Source organism: Psammomys obesus, unplaced genomic scaffold, assembly GCF_907164565.1.
Source record: "Psammomys obesus unplaced genomic scaffold, mPsaObe1.curated_primary_1811, whole genome shotgun sequence".
NCBI lineage: Eukaryota > Metazoa > Chordata > Mammalia > Rodentia > Muridae > Psammomys > Psammomys obesus.
In genome coordinates, this window is record NW_026585504.1 from 48514475 (window position 1) to 48520791 (window position 6317).

Sequence of the window (6317 nt, forward strand, 5' to 3'; positions counted from 1 at the left end):
GAGGGAGCGGGATACAGCTGGGACACAGAGTTAACAAAATGTAACTAAAAAGAAAAATAAAATAAAAAAAAATTGGAAAAAAAAGAACCACTAAAATAATATTAAAATTAGAATAATTATGTTGTCAAAATGTAAGGCAAATAATGAAGTTATTGATATGAATATAAGATGAGCAAAACTCTTGAAAAATAACTAAATGGTTCTTAAATAGTTAAACAAACACTTATTCTATGTTGCTACACTACTGTATTTGTATGCAGAAGATATGAATATGTGTGTGTGTCTGTTTGTTGTAAAGAAAGATCTTACCATATTCATTATTGCAAAAACACTGGACCCCACCTGATGTCCATCAAGAAATGGACATAGACAAGCCCTCTTATATTTACACAATAGGATGTCATGCAATAATAAGTATGAACAATTGTTGATAAGTACAACAACACAAGTAAAGCTTGAAATAATTACAATGAGAGAAATAAATCAGTTCTAAAAGACTACAAATTTATTCTATTTATAAAAGATTCCATAAAAAAAGAAGCTGCTCAATAAGTTGGTTGGTGATTGGTGAGTACTGGGGACTTCTGTGTGTGAGAAAGTGAAGGCTGTGCTGATAAAAATGTTCTGTATATCGTGGTCATTTAATATACCTGTTGAATTCAAAGAATGGCTGGCTTTAAGTATGTGAAAATGACTATATTCAAATTACACTTGTTAAAGCTGCAAATAAAAAAAGAAAAAGAAAAGAGAAGATAAAATTTTAAGACAGAATAAAAATGTTTTCATATGGAGGTTCTGATGTTGTATAGGAATGTTGTTCAGGAATAATAAAAATGGTTAATATTTTGATAAATCTGAGAACACTTTGTTATCTAGAGAAAATGCCATGTGTTTGATTTTAGAGGTTAGTGTAGAGCTAAAATTTTGCTCAGCAGTGACATATAGTTCAGGGAGTAGGTGATAGTTATATATTTATGGTCATTATTATTCATTGTGGTACAAAGACTGAATAATTTAGGCCTTAAATAAATTTGTTTTTTTTAAGGAATATCCAATGAATGTAAATACATTATAAAACTTCCCATACTTAGAAAAATGAAATGATGAAAACATAATCTTGGAACTGCAGAGATGGCTCAACTGTTAAAACGTTTGCTGAGCAAGTATGAGGGCCTGCTCCTAAGCACCCTTAAAAAGCCAGCTGTTATCTGAGTACCAAGGAGGCAGAGAGAATGGATGGTTGAGCTGGCCAGCCAGTCAGCCTAGCTGAATTTGGTGACTCCAGACTCAGTGAGAGACTTTGTCTTAAAAACACAAGGGGAAAGCTAATTGAGAAAAAACGCCAAAGTGGATCTCTGGTCTCCACATACATTCACACACACACACACACACACACACACACACACACACACACACACACAAATCAAAACTCATATCATACTGATAAAAGGGCGAAAAAAAACATTTTTAGAAAAAGTGGTCGAAAAATAAGATGGGGTTTTAGTTTCCTGTTAGTTTAACATACTAAGGATTCTTACTATGCGACGTGAAGGGGAGGTTTTAGATTTTATATCCTTATGTGAGAAGGACATTAGCAGTTTCAGGATAGGGTTGTGTAATCTAAGAATCAGAAAAGGACTGGCAGACTAGCTCCAAACAATAAAGAAGGTAAAAGTAAAGAAGCATGATTTGGGCTTTGAAGAGTGAGGCAGAAAGCACAGTGAGGGGATAGAAAGAAGTAATCTAGCTGGACACGGTTGGGAAGATCGGCCGCAGCAGGGTGAATGAAAGCTATTCCTATGCTGTCAATTAGGGATCTTCTTGTTTATTGTCTTGTAATTGCAAGCATGAGAAAAAACCTTGCTGAGCAGTGAGAGAGTGCTTGGGTCATGCAGGAATTGCCCTTAAGAAACAAGGGTGGTTATCTTCCATAACTTTCTGAAAACTAAGATTTGGCGTGCTGAAGGAGGAGGTCTCTGGAAACTGCAGTTGGATATAACAGTTACTCTGGAGGAAACGGGGACTTATTCTGCTGTCTTCATTGCCAGGTCATCTTAGCTCCTGGGTGCTTCCTCCATCAGGCACAGCTAATCTTTTGACATTCCACATGATGTTGTCTCCAATGAACTCCATACTCAAGAACTATGCAATCAAGTTACAAAATTAATTGGAAAAAAAAGAAAAAAAAGAATTCTCGTGTTTTAAGTCAGTTTACGATTTTGGTTGGACTGTATTTGTATCTGTGCTTGGTCATATAAGGTGTGGCCCATGGGCTACAGGTTGGACATGCCTGGAAGTGTTCCTCATCATCTTGATGGAAGATTAAAAAAAAAAATTCAGGTAGTAATACTATGTGAAGAGTATGAGAGGAGATATAGCAATTAGGTAGCTTCTTCAAATATCATACACACACATATAATTTTTGAAAACTTAGATAAAGGGAATACAGCTCTACTGAAAACTCAAAGAGCACACACAGCTCAGGTATTATGTCAGCTAATGCACATCACAGCCTCTTGCACTAAGGAGCCCTTTGGACTTCTTTTTGCACTAAAATAGCACTTTAGCGCTATGCTTGAAACCATCTTAAACAGTGCTTCACTAATACAAAGCACAAAATGTGGGGAATGTGGGACTGAATGAACCTTGGAAAGGATGCTTGTGTACCGTCTGAGATCTGAAGCAAGGCAGAGGTCAGCTTCTCAGCTCTCTGGTAGAGACCTGTGTGTTAGATTACTCCAGTTTTTCTCCTACTCTGTACCTCTCAGGTTCACACATGACCCTGGGAATACTGACTTGGGGGTTACAAATAATATATGAGAAGTAAGTAAATTTGCAGAAATGGAATCCATGAATAATGAGGGCAGAATGCATTCCTTTGAAGGTGAGAATGAAGACAGTGGTGGAGGCCACCAGTGAGATTTCAAAAACAGGAAAGTGTTATTGATACTTTCCCCGACAAAGTGAAACAGGCAAAAGGAATAATGGTTTACGGCTTCAGGTTTCAGTTCTTGGTCAACAGGCTCAATTCCTTTGGGCTTTGACAAGGTAGGCTGTCATAGTGGGGCAGGGCTAGGTACAATACATTAGAGTGGTCAGGTGTCAGCTTGAAATAGAGAAATAGAAATAGATTGGAGATAAGTGTCCTTCAAAGGCACACCCCTAACAGCACACATCCTCCATCTATGCCTTGCCTTTTAATAATGTCATTAACGGGGTCATTAAGGAAGTCAGTGCTCCCATGATGCAATCGCTTCCCACAAGCCCCTGCAAAGGCACCAGCTCTATTGCTCCTGTGCTTCTTTGTAAGGGTACTAACTTAAACAACCACATTCTTTTTCTTTATTACTGTCAACATACTCTTATTCTGGCCAAACCACAAGTTTTTTTTTTTTTTGTTTTTGTTTTTTTTTTTTTTTTTTTTTAATCTTTCAAATCTTTATGCTCTTTGTCTCATTCTAAATTTTTACTGTAAAACCCATCGAGTATCTAGGGATAACTATGCCACAGTCTAAATGATAAGCTGCCTTGGAATTTACTTATATCCTTGCTGGAGCCAAGGATGTAAGACAGTGAGAGCACTGGGTAGCATATGCAAGGGCCTATGTTCCATTTCTAGGATGGAAAAAACAAAATTTTCCCTGCTAGGTTAATAGTCCATTGACTTTAAAATTCCTGAAATACCATGAAATTATGACTCTATTAATGGATCTATTTACTGGCAAGAGTCAAGCTCTTATGATCTAGTAAGTCTCCAAAGTTCCAATCCCTTTCAGTCAAGTCTTTAACATGTGTCTTTTTTTTGGGGGGGACACTTCATATTCAAGCTATATCAAAAAGACACTTACGTTCCTTTATATAATTTGATAATTTACACGGAAAACCCCAAACAAGTCTATAATGAATTATATACTGAATCATGGAGTAGAAATGCTGCTCCATGCACAAAATTTAATCTGCTTTTATACAGCAGTCATAAACACTTAGAAAGTAAAGTAAAATTACACCACCCCACACACCCTGGTTCTAAAATCTCATAGGAACAGGAAAGATTTTATGGGTCAAAATCATTAAACTTTTTTGGAAATATGTTTATTAAAATACTAGTAGATCGCCCCCCCCCCCCCCCGGTAATGGGCAAAGAGACACATTGTTGGTGGGGTTCTTACATCAGTCAGGGGAAGAGTCTTTGTTCATCCTAGCTTGATGCCTGGCTTGGTGGCCAAAGCTGGTTTATGCGTAGGACACATAAAAATCAAATCAAACCCAGGCAGTGCAGTGAGGGAGGAGGAAGACACACAGAGACCCATGGACCACCATGTCACCCACAAACCTACTCTCCTACACATGGCAAAGGCAGGCCGTAGACATCTGCTTTCCCTCCACACCTTGCAGCATGGATGAAGGATTTCACCCAAGTGCTCTCCAGCTATGTGGTCAGCCTGCAGTGGGAGCCACCCAATGAGTGAGTTATGTCCTGGATAGATGGGTGAGAAAGAGAAGTGAAGCGGAGTTAGTGTTACTTTTATAAAATTGTGTTTGTTTCTCAGTTTCTCTCTTCAGCTGCTATCACCCAGATAATTGAGACTCTATTGTATTATTTGTTTATCAAGCTTTACAGCTCAATCCTGAGCCGTGATTAATTTGTTCTTAACCCTCTATGCTAATCAGACTCCCTCTTTGCCAAATCCCCAAGATACTTGCTTTTTAGGGCCTTTCTTGCTCCAGCTGTAGCTTTCTCATTTCTCCTGGACTTCTGCCCTCCTCCTCCCCTGGTGGGTAGGAAGTCCAGCTCTATTCTCTCCCCTGCTCAGCAACTGTCTGTAAGCTACTTCATTGGCGTATCAGGGGACAATTAGGAAGCAGTGTTTATACAACATTGAGACAGGAGATTCTCAGAATAAGGATTTGCAACCAGATATTGGGGGAGGGGTGTTACAGGAATTAGCATTTGAATCACACAATAACTTTATGCCTAAAAAGCAGCTTGAGCATTATGAAGAGAGATGGAACTAGAGACGTGAGGGTGGAATGGAGTACTCTGTTGACAGTGGCCAGCCCTGCCTCCTAGGACCATGGTGAGGTCTTAGCCCAAGTCACCATGACAGCCATGTCTGAGTCTGTGGCTGCTTAGTTGCAGGGGTTGGTTTCAATGTCCATGGCTCATATTACCACTCGAGAACATGGGGATGTCTTTGGTTGGGACAGTTCCTGACCGTGTGGGTATCCAGTGGCCATACAGAACTCTGGAGAGCTGACCCCACCTCTCACCTTTAGCAGCATCCTGGAGATCGATCGGGCCCTGCACTCCTCCCAGGAAGTAGAGTGGAGCTCATCCTGGTGGTGGGAGGATGTGGGTGACCCTGCAGTTGGGCAAGAGTGTGGTAGAGCTGGCCTGAAGTCATGAGTGTGGGAGAGCTGGCCCTGATGATGAAGGCAGGAGGAGGAAGACAGACAGAGAACTGTGTGCCTTTAGGGGGTAGTTTGCAAGGGGGAAGTGCAGATATGAGAGGACAGGGAGATGGGCAGGACTGGGGTGCATGATGTGAAATTCAAATAACAAAAACAGTTAAGTAATTAGAACTAAATAAATAAATACTAAGTTTTTGATGATATGAATTCTAGTAAATAACTATATCATATAGCTATAGAGTATAATACAACACATGCGTTATCAGACAGGAAAAAGGACAATTTAGCAGAGAAGTTGGTTCACACTAAATTTAGCTGTAAATGATACAATCCCACATTTGGGATTGCTTTGCTTGAATTTGATGAGTTGACTGCAGGATTTCCATCTAGGAGCAAAGGAGAAATACTAGGCAAGTGCTACAGAGCAAGTTGGATGCCTGGCCTGACCAGAGGCTGGAAGGCTCTGGATGTGGCACGTTGGAACTGCATCAAGTGCCGAAAACAGACTCAGCTGCATTGTGAAGCTTTATGCATTGCTCGTGAAGAAGTAAAAGGGGCTGACTACAACACCGGCAATTGTGCTCACTTGAAAAAGAAGTGACACTGAGCTCCCGTCTCACACCCTAACAGCCTATTCCAGGTGAGTCAGGCACAGGATGGGCAATAATTTGTTTCTTTATTTTAATAGTTCCAAGACTAGACCTTAGATGCTGCCTTAGATGCTCTTGTCTACTATGTTATCACTGAACTGTATTCCTAGCCCAGAGAAATATTTTTAACCTTGCTTGTTATAAAAGATCTCTCTCTGTCTCTCTCTCCTCCCTTTCTCCTTCCTTCCTTTCTTCCCTCTTTCTTTCTTTCCTTCCTTCCTTCCTTCCTTCCTTCCTTCCTTCCTTCCTTCCTTC

The 6317-nt window shown here is 40.0% G+C and overlaps 1 pseudogene; it reads left to right on the forward strand.

The window, feature by feature from the left end:
* Positions 1–4123: 4123 nt before the first annotated feature.
* LOC129675552 (small nucleolar RNA SNORA48) lies at positions 4124–4252 on the forward strand (annotated as a pseudogene).
* Positions 4253–6317: the final 2065 nt, after the last annotated feature.